Source organism: Benincasa hispida, unplaced genomic scaffold (genome assembly GCF_009727055.1).
Source record: "Benincasa hispida cultivar B227 unplaced genomic scaffold, ASM972705v1 Contig1182, whole genome shotgun sequence".
NCBI lineage: Eukaryota > Viridiplantae > Streptophyta > Magnoliopsida > Cucurbitales > Cucurbitaceae > Benincasa > Benincasa hispida.
Window position 1 is genome coordinate 155,950 of NW_024063731.1, and position 18,105 is coordinate 174,054.

At 33.4% G+C, this 18,105-nt stretch overlaps 2 non-coding genes across 2 annotated transcripts; both read right to left on the minus strand.

Annotated features, from left to right (window-relative positions):
* Positions 1-9,119: 9,119 nt before the first annotated feature.
* LOC120068838 lies at positions 9,120-9,241 on the minus strand. Its single transcript, XR_005479373.1, has one exon. It is a non-coding gene; the product is annotated as a small nucleolar RNA SNORD14 (small nucleolar RNA).
* A 456-nt stretch (positions 9,242-9,697) lies between these two features.
* LOC120068837 lies at positions 9,698-9,820 on the minus strand. The gene has a single exon (XR_005479372.1). It is a non-coding gene; the product is annotated as a small nucleolar RNA SNORD14 (small nucleolar RNA).
* Positions 9,821-18,105: the final 8,285 nt, after the last annotated feature.

Here is an 18,105-nt window from a genome sequence, read left to right on the forward strand (position 1 = left end):
AAGTGTTTTGTCTAAGGATCAATATCCTAAGACACCTCAGGAGGTTGAGAATATGATATGGATTCCCTATGCTTCTGCTGTTTGAATCTTGATGTATGCAATGTTGTATACCAGACCTGACATTTGCTATGCAGTAGGGATTCTTAGTCGGTATCAGTCCAATCCAGGATTTGATCACTGGACGGCGGTCAAGATGATCCTCAAGTATCTTTGGAGAACGAGGGACTACATGCTTGTGTCCATATGGATCTAATCCATATAGGATACACGGACTTTGACTTTCAGACCGATAGAGATTCTAGAAAATCAACATCGGGGTCATTGTTTACTTTGAATTAAGGGCTATAGTCTAGCGAAGCATCAAGCAAGGATGCATCGTGGACTCCACTATGGAAGCCGAATACATAGCCGCTTGTGAAGCAGCTAAGAAGGCTGTTTGGTTGAGGAAATTCTTTTCAGATTTGGAAGTTGTTCCAAATATGGATTTTCTTATCGCTCTTTATTTTGATAACAATGGGCTGTGGAAAATTCGAAGAAACCTCGGAGTCATCGTCGGGGTAAGCACATCAAACGAAAATATCACCTGATTAGAGAGATTGTGAATTGAGGTGATGTGATAGTCACGAAGATCGTATCGAAACACAATGTTGCTGATCACTTTACAAAGGCCCTCACAGCTAAAGTGTTCGAGGGTTACCTGGAGAGTCTGGGTCTTTGGGACATATAGCATCTTGTCTAGGGCAAGTGGGAGATGATACTAGGGTATGTCCTAGTTTATTGTATATTGTACATGTTTTTATAATTGTATTGTACATTAGTCTCCCGATTCGTTAGGAAAAGTAGGAGATTTTTGGGATTGGTGTCCTAATTCTCTCGGAGTCTCGTTGTTTGTAAAGATACACATTGTTTGATGAATAAAATAATTGTTATTTCATTCTGGCATTTACTCATATCCAATAAACAAAGATCCATGGTTATCTTATGTGAACTTAAGTATGTATATGTGATATACAAGTGGATCATGCCTTAAGTGATAACCTAGATAGGCTTGTAGTATAAGGATTTAGGTGGGATACCTAATCCTGGTGATACTACGGATACGACCCGCTTTGTAGAAATTTGCAAGTGTTGTAAACTACTACAGATGGTCGATCCTGACCATTCATGTGGAGATGTGCGAGCGAGGGTGTCCTATACAAAGAGTTTGTATAAGACGCAGACCACGAGATGACTAGACTCTTTATATAATACCGTTGATACTAGAGACTTATGTATCACCTAAATGACCATAGTTGACATGACCTCAATCCTGAGTGTTCTGAGAACTCCTGCCTTTGAGGGTGGTCTTTTGATTAGTATGGGTGAGAGTGGCCAGATTGCCAACTCAACATGCCTACCTTTTTGGGGACTTGTCTGATCTGGGAGCTGGGAACTCAATCCACAAGATAGAATTCACTCCTTTCTCGAAGCAGGGATAAGTAGAGAGATTGCTCCCTTAACGGCTGATTCTTGGGCTTGAACATAGTGGCCACAGCTTCTCTTTGGAAAAGGGGACTCAGTCATAGTACGACATATGACTTATGTTCATTAAATGGATCAATGGTACTTAAGGAGTTAGATATACTATAGAAGCATAACGGTTATTGGCCTAGCTGTACCTACGAGCGATCTGTGAAGGTTTGTCACACTTTTGATTGGTTAAGATTGACATATAATATATTTGTTGTAAGAAGAATTCAGTTGTCGATCTTTAGTGGAGTGCCTGGTAAGGAAGGAATGAATCAAAAGATAACCAAGAAATAGGTAGCACTTGAGGTCCCTAAAGAGTTAACAGATGGTGGATCTCGTGATTAAAGAGTTTAGTTAATTATTCACGTACCATTGGAGCTTCGACCTACACGTCCATAAGGTTCTCTTGGTAACTCAATGGATTCAGTTGAGGATCAATTCTTCGTGTTGATTTGAAATATTCAAATTGACAAGAGGTAATTCGATTATATATGGTGTGATCTGTATGATGTATAATATACATCTAGTGGAGGATTCATGTAAATGAGATTTACATTAAGTGTCATGGAATAGAAAAAGAACTATGGTTTAAATGTTTCATAAGATGAAATATGAAAACTATAGGTTATAACTATAGTATGATAAGTTGGTTATCATTTATATTTATAATCATATTAATTACTGGATAATTAAATCTTTTTCTCTAATAACCAATTGAGTGGGAGGTTATTGGTTGTTCATGGTAACCATGAGATAAAAGGAAAATTGTTTTCCTAATTTTAGTAATGTTGAATTGGTGATTTTTCTCTCTGGAAAGAATTTGTCGAGTAAATATGATTTACTAAACGATAGCTTGGGTGAGTTAGACGATCGTGTAGTGTTTATAGGCGACAAACACACTGCTAAGCGATGAGCTAAACGATCGCTTAGATTTTGCTAGACGGTCGCTTAGCTTTTGCTAAACGATTGGGCATCGACCTATACGATAGGTTTCAACCATCTCCCAATTGCTCAATCATTTTACGATTGGTGTTTCCTCGTTCGTCTGCCTCAATCAAAGTCCAAACAGAGCCCACCCTTTAGATTCTCACACCAAGAATACCAATGTGGCCATCTTGGTGGTGTCATACTCAACTTGACACCGTCGAGGTTCTGTTGAGGTCGTTCGTGCTGTTTAGGTGTTTATGATCAAGGCGATCGCTGAGTTTGAGCAAGTGGTATTCATGCTGTGAAGCGGTCATGTTGTTCGAGCCTTTGAGGTTGCTATGTTCGAGCGATCATGATCAAGGAGCGTGGAGACGAGTATACAAATGTGTGTAAAGATTTCTCTTCTTGATCATTTGTAGTTTTCATGCTGTAATTTCTCTATTGAATGCATAACCATTTGTTTCTATTTCGACTATAATTTGTAATGTTCATACATGATTGTAATTTGGAATGATCTATTCTGCTACTCATGGAAATCCTCGTGTTCGATTTCCTTCAGCAGTATGTTCTAGGAATCCAGATTATTCAGGATCTTAAGAAGAAAAGGTTGGCCTTGTCTTGGACATCGTACATTGATCAAATGTTGATCAGGTACAAGATGCAGAATTCCAAGAAGGGTTTGTTATAATTAAGGCATGGAATTGTTTTGTCTAAGGATCAATGTCATAAGACACCTCAAGAGATTTAGAAGATGAGATGGATTCCTTATGCTTCAGCTGTTGGAAGTTTAATGTATGCATTGTTATGTTCTAGACCTGACATTTGCTATATAGTAGGGATTTTCAGTCGTTATTAGTCCAATCCAGGATCACTGGAAGGCGGTCAAAATGATTCTCAAGTGTCTTTGGAGAACGAGACTATGTGCTCGTGTATGGAGATAAAGATTTGATCCTTACAGGATACACAGACTTTGACTTTCAGACTAATAGAGATTATCGAAAATCGACATCATGGTCAATGTTCACTCTCAATGGAGAGGTGGTAGTTTGGCGAAGCATCAAGCAAGGATGAATCGCGGACTCCACTATGGAAGCCGAATACTAGCCGCTTGTGAAGCTGCTAAAGAGGGTATTTGGCTTAGGAAGTTCCTTACAAATTTGGAAGTTATTCCAAATATGTCTTTATCGATCACTCTCTATTGTGATAACAGTGGTGTTGTGGAAAATTCAATGGAACCTTAGAGTGATTGTGGAGGCAAGCATATTGAGCAAAAATATCATTTGATCAAGGAGATTGTGCATCGCGGTGATGTGATAGCAACAAAGATAGCGTCGGAGCACAACGCTGTTGATCCGTTTACAAAATCCCTCATGGTTAAAGTGTTCGAGGGTCATCTGGAGAGTCTGGGTTTACGAGACATGCGACATCTTGTCTAGGACAAGTGAGAATGATACTGGTGTATAGAGTATGCCCTAGTTTATTGTATATTGTACCGTTTTTCATGTATTGTACATTAGTCTTCTGAGGCATTAGGATAAGTGGGAGATTGTTAGGATTGGTGTCCTAATTGTCCTGGAGTCTCGTAGTTTGTAAATATTGTACACATATTGTTATTAATAAAATAAGAGTTTTTTTATTTGCATTTACTCATATCCAATAAACTATGATCTATGGTTATTATATGTAAACTTAAGCATGTATATGAGATATACAAGTGGATCATGCATTAAGTAATAACCTAAAAGGTTTGTAGTATAAGGATAAAGCAGGGATACCTTATCCTTGTGACACTATGTATACGATCCGCTTTGTAGAGGTTTACAAGGTTGTAAACTACTACAGATGGTATGATCCTGACCATTCATGTGGAGGCATGCGAGTGGGGTATCCTATAGAAAGAGTTTGTATAAGGCCAGAACATGAGATGATTAGTCTATTTATATAATGTTGTTGATAATTGAGACTTACATCTCACTAAAACAACCATAGGTGACATGACCTTAATCTTGAGTGTTTTGGGAACTCCTGCCTATGAAGGTTGTCTTTTAATTAGTATGGGTGAGAGTGGCCAGATTGCCAACTCATCAAGCCTACATTTTTGAGGATTTGTCTTATTGGGGAGCTGGGAACTAGGTTACACAAGACGGAATTCACTTTTTCCTTGAAGCAAGGGTAAGTAGATAGATTGCTCCCTTAAGGGCTGATTCTGTGCCTTGAACATAGTGCCTACATCCTTTATTTAGAAGAGTGAACCCATTCATAGTAGGACAATGACTTATTGTTCATTAGAGGAATCAGTAGTACTTAAGGAGTTAGATGTAACTACAGGGACAAAACGATAAATTGGTTTAGTTGTACTTACGAGCGATCTTTGAAGGGTTATCGCACTGTTGATTGGTTAATATAGACACTGAAATATATTTGTAGTAAGAAGAGTACAGTTGTCGATCTTTAGTGGAGTTCTTGGTAGTTAACGGATGGTGGATCCCGTGACTAAAGAGTTTAGTTAGTTATTCACGTACCGTTGGAGCTTCAAGATACAAGTCCATAAGGTCCCCTTGATAGTTCAATAGGTTCAAGAGTAGAATCAGATTTTGGGGTTAGTTTGAAGTGTTCAAATTAACAAGTGAAAATTCAATTATATATGATATAATTGGTGTGATGTATGAGATACATCAAGTGGATGAATTAATGTAAATATGATTTACATTAAGTACCATAAAATAGAAAAAGATCTATGGTTTATGTGTTTCATGAAATGAAATATTAAAACTATAAGTTATGAATATAATATGATAATTTGGATATCATATTTATTTATAAAATATTAATTATATGATAATTAATTTCTTTTTCTTTAATAACCGATTGATGAGAGGTTATTGGATGTTTATGGTAACCGTGAGATAAAAGAAAATTTGTTTTCCTAAATTTTGGGGGTTGCTTCATTTGAAAAATTAGTCAAGGAGACAAGCTATCAAGTGAAAGAGTTTGAGCAAGCGATAGCGTTGACAGAGACTAAACGATCGTGTAGAGTTGACTATACGATAGTCATTTAGCTAATCGTTGCTACACGATCGAGTGTTTGTCTATACGATAGGCTGCCTTTACTAAATGATCAAGCACATCGTCTATGCGACAGACCGTGTTCTTATCTCCCACTTGCTTAATCGTCTACTCGATCGTAGACCTCTAGTCAAGATCATACAGAGCCTACAACTCATGGATTCTTACACCAAGAATACCAAGGTAACCTTTGTGATAGTGTCTTGATCCAGTTCGTGAATCGAGTTGGACTCGATTGGTTTCAAGGAGCTATTGGCTGTTCGTTGTGTTCGTGGTGTGTGCTATTCATTGCGTTCGAGTGTTGTTGTGGACGCGTTGTAGACTGATCGAGGGCTTCTTGAAGAATGGTTCTTCAAAGGTACGCATAATCTATCCTTTGAGTTCTTTATAGCATGCTGTAATTTCTATTTATGCATGACTTATTAGTTTCCGGTTAGGCTGTAATTGGTTGCGTTCAATCTGAATGGAATTTGGAACGATTCTTTTTACTGCTTAGGGAAATCCTGGGGTTAGATTTCCTTTAGAAAACACGTGGCATCATCGAGATTCGCCATCTGATATCTTCAATTTCAATTTCGGACATGTGTCAAATTTTAATTAGCCCGAATTTTATCATTTGTCATTTTCGTCATTAATTAGAGAAATGATGTGGCAATTTGTGAATTGTCCAAAATTTCTCATTCAACAGTGAAAAATTGCATATCAAATTTCAGAAAAGAACAAAACAAAATCCAGAAATTATGGAATATATCTAGGGAAATTGCATTGTATGTTGAATACATTTTAGAAACCAAAACTATGACTTCAACATTTTGGTAAGTGCAGGTGTGGCAATCACATAAAAATCACACAACAATCACATAAAAATCAGATAGTAATCACATAATAATCATATAGAAATCAGATAGCAATCAAATTTTTAGGTAGAACTTTTTTGCCATGTTTGCACTAGAAGAAATTCGGGCTTTAATGTTAGTTTTAAACCGACATTAAAGGGATGTCGATTGGCAACCGACATTAAAGATAGTGTAATTAAAGCTCTTTAATGTTGGTTGCCTTTAATGTCGGTTTTAAACCAATATTAAAGGTCTTTAGTGATTAAAGCCCTTTAATGTCAGTTGTAATCGACATTAAAGCCCTTTAATGTCCGTTTTATCAATTATTGTCTTTTTTTAAAAAAATTTCGTTGCCAAATCCATTTTTTCGATCAAAAAGTATAACATGATACATCATCATCGAACGTTGTAGCTATGACATATTATTCATGTTTGGATTATTAATCTATTACATTTAATCCATAAATTATGGTATAAAATTATAATTTCAAAGGTCGTACAATAATTCAGGCCTTGAAAACACAAATTACAAGTAATACAAACATTATGATTTTAGAAACATTATGGGTTTACTGTCCCTCTCCACTTGGTAAGTATGAATCCCTTCATAATTCTTCTTGAATAGACCCCCCAGCTTCAGCAGTGTCTGGTTATAGGCATTTTTGTCTGACCACTGTTGTTTAAAGGATCACAAACAATAAAGGTTTAAGACAAAGGATTGAAAGTGAAAATGTGATCAGAATTCATATTCAACTAATCGTATTTATTGGGAATGTGCATAAATGGTACATTAGCATTCAAAGTATGCCAAAACATAAGCATAAGAATATGAAAGAAGAAAGGAAGAAATTAGCATTCAAAATCTAAAACTCACATGATCCAATGACGACAAAAATGAAGAATCCAATAAGAATAGGGCCAACAAGGTAGTCCTTTCCCTTCTTTGTAACAGTCTCAAGCACAACCCCTCTTCAAAATGTTCTTTTTGAACCTTTCCACCTTCATTTTCCCTTGCTTTTGTTCACTGTCTTGCTATGCTTCACAGACCATGCAAGGTACTACAAATGCAACTATATTAAGAACTTTGTAACTGTGAATGTTGAAATGAAAAAATGGTGATTACAAATAAATGCAGAAGTAAAAACTGAAAATGCATTGTAGGATTGTACTTACAGTATTTCGTTCATGAATGAGAGGTTGAAGGAGGGACGGATAAGAAAAACTAAGCTTCTCATAAAGCTGCAAAGAACTACCATTTCCACCAAATTCCTAAACAACACATCCATTACGAAAGAACGAATTTTGCAACATTAGGAAGTATATGATGCATGTACTCATTCGTACTTCAACAAAAATTGATATGCTTAATTATGTTCTTCAGATGTTAATAAGCAGGGTTCATAAGTAACAAAAGCAATCATATTGGGTGGAACACACAAATGTTCGAGAAAACAAAGGAAAAATGTTAAACTTTGATTTGACTGAACCTCTTTGAAAGTTTTGTAAGTAGCCAATATGTATTCTAAACAAATGTTTCCAAATTTATGTCTCTTTGTCTGTATTTTCTATGGTCACCTCTGACTCAGTTCCTAGCCCGACCTATACTTATTGAAAGTTTAGTAAACATGGCCTAAAGCAAGGAAGTTTTCTTTTATATTGCATCTGTAATAACGCTAAATCACTTAAAAACATATACAATTGAAGCTTTAATATAGACAAGCTTTTAGCTAAGAAAACATTCCAAGAATTTTCCTAATATATAGATCCTTGATATATCTGAGGTTACTAACCTTACACTAAAAAAAGCTTTAAATTCATTATCACACTATCATTGAAGTTGGTTGTCTATGAATGATAACTAAAGGTGTCCACGGTTTGAATTCAAACAATCAATACAAGGTTTCGAGTGGGAAAGAACCTCATCATTGTTCTGAGAAAAATCAGGTTACGATGTTATTCCATGAACAACGGAGCTTACTAAACTCAACTTCAGTCCAAGTTAGAGCATTCCATGCCCTTTCTAGCTGTATGAATAAATAAATCATATTAGAGTGATTAAATGGATTAAATTATCTGAATGGGCCAAATTCTACAGTCATTTGCACTTGCCAAAACAGAATAGTATCATCTTGCAAGAGAAAATACATATAGTTATTTCAATTGGCCGGTCCCCCAAAACTATTCAAGCACCAACATCTTCAGATGCTTTACGAGCAGCTCGAAACTGCATGATTAATGAGAGTTTCATGAACTAGTTGTAGATATGCAGACCTATACACTGGTACATCTAGAAATTACTTGGTCATTTGAAAAGTTGTGTATTAAAGTACCTCGTCTCCAAAAGGACGGTTGACATCTGATGAAATTTTGGCTGAAAAAATGCAAGAAGCATACGCAAAGCAAGAGCAATTTGGCCTCCTGAAAAATAGGAATGTTTTAGACAACTTTTATGATTGATGTTCAAGGGAGTATTAGAATTAGTTTTCTGATTGGTTGGTTCATTACTTTATTGTTATTGTCAACCATACTTTGATTGCCTATTTATCGAGCCAACTCCTTGTTGAAATTCAATAAAAGGCTATAAAGTTTCTCCATCAAATGTTTTTCATAAGCTTGATAAAAATTCATGGAAAGATAAAGATTGAATAATGACAAAGCAAACAGATTCAGATCTGCTTCAAACATTCCAAGATGGCAGAATATATTGGAAAAAGCAACCCTTAGAAAAATGGCATCAACATAAATATACAAAATTTAAAAGTATTTCCAAAAGAGTTAAAGAGACTCAGACATCAAAGGAAGGATAAAACAGCACTAGCTCTCAAGCCTGGTGAAGGCGAAAGCTCTTAAGCAGCCACTGCGAATGTTTTGAGAAACAAGCCTTCAAGATATCATCATTGTTATCAAAACATCAAACCTAAATAGAGCATGGAGAATCACTTAGATACCACCAGATGGCACTCGAAAAAGGGAAACAAAAATAGGGGAAACGGGGTATCAAGATAAGTTAAGAACAGAAGGAAAATATTTAATGATTTCCAGTGGCAAACGGAAATCAAGTTACAAACAAGTCCTAAACAGACCTAACAGTTCAAATGAGGTTAAAATATGAGTTAAGAGAAGAACCAACAGTTCAAATGATTCTCCAGTGATAGGTGAAAAGAAAATAAAACCAAGAATTCAAATAAAAGAAATAGTACTTGTATATAAGATTTTCTAAGCAGCAATGATCAGTAATATATAACTCATCTAAAGCCCAACAATAGTCGCTGGGGGGGTTTTGAAGAGCGAACATGCATTATAAAACAAAAACTTAAAAATCAAATCGTCGAGAAACTAGAAGTAAAACTCTTAAATAGAGCCTCAGACATCCAAGGAAGGATAAGAACAGCAGAAGCTCTCAAGCCTGGCGAAGGCGAAAGCTCTCAGGTGGCCATTGCGAATGTTTTAAGAAACAAGCCTTAAATGTATCATCACAGACTCATTACCAAAACATCATACAAATCAATAAGAAAAATCAAATAAAAAAACAATAAAAGAGAATATAGAATGTGGGAAAATCTTAATGCATAAGCATCATAAAGGAAGCAAATGCCAGAATCTCATCTCCCAAAGATCATTGTCGGCAACGTATAACGCTGAACGGACCTCAGCTACGACGACACTGGAAGAACAAAAAAGTTGCTAGAATGAAGCTTGAACAATGAATAAATCAGACAAACCAGACAAACCAGTCCTAAAAAACATGTTTAAATGTATTGGCACGGAGCTTGAGCGGATTTCATAGATAGATCTAAGAGAGAAATGAAAAACATGAATGAATCAGACAAACCTTGGCTTCGAAGATGTAGAAAATAGAGCTTGAACGGTTCTTCCGATCCTTGACCTCAGCTGCAACTCCATCTCTTTCTTTCTTCTGATCACTTCTTCAATCTGCTCGCCTCCTCCGGCCACATTCACACTCCCGCCCCCCCCATATGGAACTCTCGAGAGTTTCACTATACCAGCACCGAACCATCAACGAGTTTAGGCTTGAGAAGATCTACACGGTGGGTGAAGCCATTGCCAAAATAGGCCTCACAAGAACGAGGAGGAACAGGGGAGACCAAGGGAGATAAGAAGGCAATATGGGCTAGGGCTTGGAAGAATGTGGGTTTTCCGGGTAGGGGAAACGTTTTCCGGAAGTGGGATTCCGATGAGGGGAAGTGGTAGGGTAGGTTTTGGAGTGAAAAGTGAAGTAAATACAGAGAGTGAGAATGTTGAAACCGACATTATACATCCGATTTCACTTTTTTCAAACGATATTAAAACCCAAAATTATTGTAGTGTTGCAAATAACCAAAACTTAGGGAGACAAACCCAATTTTCAATTTTTTCTTTATTTTTTGTTATTACATTTGCCCCATATATCTATACATATATCTCTCTGTATATGAGGATATGTATTGTACTATCAGGCAAACACTATAATTGAGCTTCGTATAATTCTAACAATGAAGATAATTATTATTTACTTTTTATTAAATCCTTAAAATCTCTAATAATCATGAATCTGATACAATATGGAAGAAATATTTGGAATATGGAATATTTCATGTTTGAAGAAATTATAAAATATGTTTGCATTTGCATTGACTTTTATTTCACTCACAAGCTCTCCAACAAGTGCCATTTTTTATGGAGTTCACACACACAATAATGTCCAGTACCCTCTTCTCTTTTATATACACCCTAGGGATTCATTATTTTTTTAAGGTTAAATACTAGGGAATTTATTTTAAATGATAAAACTGATGAATATATTTACAAATAATAGCAAAATGTCACAATCTATTTGCAATAGATTACGATAGTCTATCGTAGTCTGTCATGATCTATTGCAGATAAGTAAGTGAAATTTTACTATATTTATAAATATTTTAATTCATTTTTCTATATTTAAAAACAACCGTGTATATTTGTTTTTTTTGTTTTTTTTTTTTTTTTACTTTTTGCTTCCTAGAATGATTTTTTAAAATTAATTTTTCTTATTGGTAGTTTTTTATTCATTTTCTTTATTTTGAATATTACATGATAGTTTTGAAGACTTGATGCTTTGTTTGATGATAATTTATTGGGAAAAAATATCAATTGAGTCCTTAAATTTTAAAATATTATATTTTCATTCATGTAGTTTAGAGGTTCAATTCTATTCGATTCTTAAAATTTTAAATATTAAACATTTAACCATGTACTTTAATATTAGTTTTATTTTCATTATTATTGAATATGGTATTTGACATTAACTTTCAAGTAATTAATTTAAAATAATTATGGAGAGAATTTTTAAATCAATTATAATAGTCATGAAAGAATTAGGGATAACTAATTAATTATAGTTTAATGATAAATTGATAATTGATTAATTATAGTTCTTTTATTTTTTATTAAACAAACTAATAAACACTAATATTTAGGACTTTAGTATTAAGTAAAATATTAACGTTGTAAAATTGTAAATCCTGATGAAAACCAAATAGAATAATGTAACTTATGGGCACTTATGAAATCTATAGACCAAATAGAAACTAGATAAAAAAATTGCCACAATTTTTTTTTTTTAAAATAATTTTATTGCTCATAATGTTATTTATAATTTTTGTACTTTGAATTTAACTATTTCAATTTAGTGTCATAATTCCAAATGTCTAAATTTAATCACGTCCACTCAAATAAAATCTTAAATTTAGTTATTGGAAGTAATTGTTATGAAAATTGATTAAATTATTATAATAATTTTCATCCAATAAATGAGACCATATGAATTTGCTTCCAATATTTATAAAAAGAAGATTAACAGAGACATTCAAGGACTATGTTTAAAATTCGTGGAAACCAACTGGACTTATTTTCGCATTTAAATAATTAAAAGGGTTAAAATCGAATAAGTTCAAAAAGGTATATGAACTTGTCATGTATATTTTAATTCTACCTTTTTGACATTGTATATATATATATAATTATGTATATTGAAAACCATCAATTAAAAAAAAAAAAAAAATCCTAATGGATGTAAAATATTTTATAGAAGAAAAAAGTTTGAGATAATACATTATAATAAGAATCTTTAGGATAGAGATGTGAGTATGAAAGAGAGTTAAAAAGAATATGTTGATCAATCCTATTATAAATATTACATGCAAAAATATATGTTTATACTTAGTGTCCTAAAAAGCTAAATGTCTTATCTTCCATTGTCTCATGTGTATTGGTTTATATTGTCCACATATCTTATCGGTATATATTAAATTTTTAATATAAATACAATACTCTATGGTAGTATTACTGATAGCCAAATGCTTGGTGTTAACGTAAATGTACGTGTGAAGTTATAATATAGTAAAACAATCAAAAGATCGAGTATCGTTCTCTGGAGATGAAATGTCTCGAATTTAACTTAATTACTCTAGATTTGTGTTTACTTTATCTATGGAATGGAAACTAGGTGAATGGTTTTTATTTTTAATTAAAGAAGACAAAGTAAAATATAAGTTTTAATGTCAATGAAATGTTTACGTTTAAAAACCATTTTTAGAATTATCATATTTTAGTAACAATCTTTTTTCATGAAGTTCTAATTGATTACTAATTCCTTGAAACCAAATAAGACAGCATGACAGTTAGAATAGTCATGATCAAATTTTATTATTAACCTAACTATTGGTATGATAGATTAATAACAATCCAACGTTATAGATCAAATTAAACACACAATCCTTCTAATTGAACATTTAATTTATAATGCATTGAGAATCAATCAATGTAATAAGCACGATAATACTATAAAACAATCAAAACTACGATGCCCATAAAAAATATTATGCACTAACTCAAATTTATAAAGAAGTTTATCAATATCCTAAAACTACACATTTAGCCACTCCTCGATGTTACAATCATTCTCTCATATATACTGTAAGACCATGAATATATAAACAGAATATAGAGAAGAAAAAACACTACTCTCATGATGATGAATCTCGTCAATGGAACACGTTAGAAGACCTTGATTTTCACATCAGGATCTCGAACAACCTCCGGACTTTAATCTATTATTTTCTAGCTAAAACATTTCGTACAGCTTTGTAAATTTATGCCTAAAAGACTGGCTTTTGCTGCCGAAATATGGAATAAATAAGGAAAAGATTTTCGAAAATAACTTTTTTCCCTCTAAAATAACCCTGGCATCACAACACTATAGGACAATATCGCAACGTGGTCTGAAATTTTACCACACGACAGTTCATAAAAAATTGTAGCACTGTGACACTATATGATAGTGTCACGGCGCTTTCGCCCATTTGTACAGCACTGCTCGTAGAACTACGACATCTCTCCAAGAATAGCTTCTATGGCATGCACCGAGGTGCGGCACCATGGAACTACTCTTTTTTTGGGCAACTTGGTTCTTTTTTCTTCACTTCTTTCGATTTTTGTTTGATTCTGATCTCTTTGGGCATATTTAGGCTTTTTCTTTTAGCTATTCTCATGTCTAAATCACCGAGGTCCATTGACCTTTTGTTAGTCCCAAGCAAAAATAGAAGAAGACCGTAGTGAAGTTCCAATTAAACATGTAAATGATTCAAACTTTAATAATAAAAATAACATGCTAGATCTTAAGTTAAAACATTCAAGTAAATCTTTTATCATGAAGTTTCAATGTCAAATCTTTCCATCCTCGATGTGTGTGATTTACAAGTGACATTCAATTGAAACTAGAAAACCTAACCTTAGAATTAACAGAGTTTCTTCCGGTTTTCCCTACTCCAACTCATGCACCAATCATCAAGCAACCAAAAAGAAAATAGAAGAAGGTAATATATATCAACATAGGTGACTGAAATAAACACTCTTGGTATTCCTAAACTTGCAGTCTTTTACCTGGGGTACAGGCTTTTAGACATTCACCATAAGTATTCATACCCATAATTTTCATGGGTGTCCTAACTGATCATGCGAATGTAGCTCTTTTTATCCTGGTCCATATATACACATTAGAAGTTTAAATATTTCTCAATTTGTATTCTCTTAATATAATTTTTTTCTCTTTTGTGCACAATCAATTTTTCAAGAGGCAAATAAAACTCTTTTATTTTTTACTTTGTATCACATTACAAATTATTATGAAAGACGACTATCTAACTAATGGAGCCTTTTGAGGTGACAACTAAATCAACCCCATTAACTAATTATTTAGTTAAAGATTCTAAAAATATGGGAGACTCCAAGAGAGACATAAATAAATCATAATTCAAGAGTATGCTATTCTTTTTCCAGAGCGCATTATCTAACATGCATATTCAAAGTACATTATAGACAATCATTATCAAGAGTATGCATATATACTGTTTTATCATTTTTCTTGTAAAAAGTAGAGAAAAATTAATCCAAATTTCAACTCATTAAATCAACATGTATACATCCATAATTGCTCACTAACATGCATATAGCAAGATAAGGAAAACATATAAGTACGTAGTACGCCTCTCACCCCAAACATAGAAGGATATCTTGTTCTCAATGAATGAAAAAGATAAGAACAATCACATCAAGATATTGATGCAAGCCTCCGAGCATGCAGGAGTCCACCATACATGCTAATAGAAATAGTACTTTGTGTTAGGTAATTATCTTGAAATATTAGCAACGCCATGGTTTGTACTTTGTGCTAGTTAATGATCCTGACATATTAGTAACGCTAAGGTTTGCTCCAATTTAAAAATAAATAAATAAAATAAAATCTAACAAAAAATAATAAATTTGAGTTGTCTCCCGAGAAATGCTATATTTAACGTCTTCCAGCTAGATGGGACTCGTGCTTCATGTTAGATCCCATGGTTGTTTTTGTCAATCATTATTACCTCCACATCCTAAGATCAAATTATTAACACTATGCTGCCTAATGGGTAAAGTAACTAACATAACCTAGAACATCAGTCAACTCTCAAAATTTAGGTCAACAGAAGTAGAGTCCTCCTTCTTCATATGGAATTCAACATAGGACATAGTCTCATGCTTAGGATGTGTTTCAACTACACTATCAATCCTATGACACGCATATGTACCTCATTTGTAGGCTTGAAAGGTCAATAAAGGTTGAAGACAACCTGCTCGTTGTTTACTCTGAAGGTCAACTTACCTTCTTCAGCAACGATCAGGCTCTTCCAATGGCTAAGAATAGTCTTCCTAGGATGATAGGGATCTTAGAGTCCTCCTCTATATGTTGACTTTTTAGTCCTTAATCTCAAATTAATTAATTTTAATTAATTAATTAATCAATGTTTTGATGATAACAAACTTAATTTTTAATTACTGAAAATCTTAGTATTTTAATATGTTCATAGCGTAGAGCTCGGAACAATGATTCCAGCACCTCTGAAATCACTCAAATCGGAGCTAAAACGAAGACGATATGACAGAAACAAGTGTATAGTAAAAATACCGTGGTGGATGGCGTGGCATAACAAGACCATTTGCATGTAGACATGTGGCAACATATTGGTTGAATGGTGGATCATTAAGATATTAACATACGATGGACTTTTGATTTTTGGATTGATTTAAAATAAAAAAAATTGAAATTAAAAAGAATGAATTTAAAAAGAAAATGAATTACAAGGAAAATAAGTTTAATATTATTTTATGTTTGTGTCTAATGGCTAGTTTTTTACACATCGTATGTTTTTTATTTTTTGATTGATTTTAAAAAGAATGAATTTAAAAAGAAAATGAATTAAAAGGAAAATGAATTTAATATTATTTTATATTTGTGTCTAACGGCTAGTTTTTGACACATGGTATGTTTTTTTTTGGATTAATTTTAAAAAGAAAACGAATTTCAAAAGAAAAGAAATTTAATATTATATTTTGTTTGGTATGCTTAACGACTAGTTTAATTTAAAATTCCACCATTGATTTTATTTTTCAAAATCCCAAGGGTCCAAATTAATTGTGGTTTCTAAAAATTTTTTCCATCTCTATATAACCATCTTCCTCTCCAAATTTTTATACCAACAAATTTTACATTTCATAATCCTCCCAAAACTCAAAAGTTCCATTGTTGCTCTCTCTAAGTTCCCAATTTTTTTTCTTTTCATCTTATTCTTGAGAGAGTGTTATTGTATTGTGAGGATAAACTTGTTGAGTGCTTAAACTTGTAAATCCACTCTAGTGAGAGTTGTATTATGTTCTTCAAAAAGTCCAACATTTGTAACGGTTTGATCTAAACTGTGGACAGGATCGGGTTTTCTCTTGAACACGTAAAAGGAGCGGTGGTATAACGGTTGAGCTCTAATTCGTGGAAAGAGTCAGAAAGATTTTATTCAAATTCTCAAGAGGCGCTTGGGAGTGGATTACAGTGTCTTCTTCTCTAGCTCTTTCCTTTTTATTTTTGTAATTAATTTAAGCAATTTATTATATGTTTTAGTTTGTTCATATTGATTTGCTAAAATTTGATAGAATTAAATTATCACATTTTTTGTCATCTTATTTGTTGCATAAATTGAATTTTTCTTATTATTTATAAAAAGTGTATTAATTAGTTTAATTGGGTTAATTTAGAAAAAAAGTTTAATTAAACCCTATTCACCCCCCTCTAGGGTTGTGATATCGATCCAACACCATATCCATCACCACAAAGTCTATGGGAAAAATAGACTTGTCGATCTTTACCAACACATACTTAATTATGGGTTTGAGAGTTGTTTGGTGGAAAATTTTGTGTTACTCCCCTTCTTCAATTTTCTCGTTTTGAATTCTGGTGTGTGAGTTATTCTATAAGAGTTACAGGAATCAAAGATACAAGACTCTCAATCTTTCTTTTAAGTATTCTCTCAGTAATTCCCTTCCTGTTCCAAAATAGAGAGGATCTCAAAATCCTTTATTTCTTGCTGGAGAATAACAAGGAAGCCCTTTTGGTGGTGTCTGTGTGGTGCCCTATTTGTGTTTGTTCGGGTTCGAGGGAGAAGGTTACAGTTTATGTATTCATGATCTTGAGGAGATCATTACAAAGGGAGAATTTATGTGAAGAACCATCTTTAAGGGTAAGTTTTGTTTTAACTCTTCTTCTATCTATAGCGTTCTTATATTAATTAGATGTTTGTATCTATTTGTTTTCTCTAGTTTATGAGTTTTTAAGATTGATTATGTTGGAATTAGAGAGCGTGTAGTAGAAGCACAATGAATGAATAAGCATTCTAATTCATTAATTTTGGCTTTAAATTGCATGCTCATAAACTAATAAGAGAGTTTCTTAACATACCTTTATAAAACCACTTGAATCTCAATTCTAGCTGCAAATCTCCTCTAAATCAACTTGTGAACCACCTCAAAACCTTTCCTACTATTCTATTGGTACCTTAGATTGAGTTGTAGGACTCAAATAAGGTTGAATAAAGGAAATTTGGAGAAGAAGCTCATTGATGCATCATGGAAGAACACCTTCTTCAACCTTAAGCTCTTCAACAAAAACTTATCAGATTGGATGCAAGATTCTTAGCTCAATCTTCTCTATTAGCAAGACCATCATGCAAAATAGATTGTTGCATGAAGAGCAGCTCATGCTTGAAGATTGACTCAAGAAATTTGTGGAAAATGAGTGATTTACTAGGATAGAAAGTGGAGATCTCCCACTTTTTCCATTTTCATGTTTTTTTGTTTTATTATATTTATTTCCAAAATCAATTTTCAAAAATTAAAACTTTATTATTTTACAAAATTAATTCGTTCA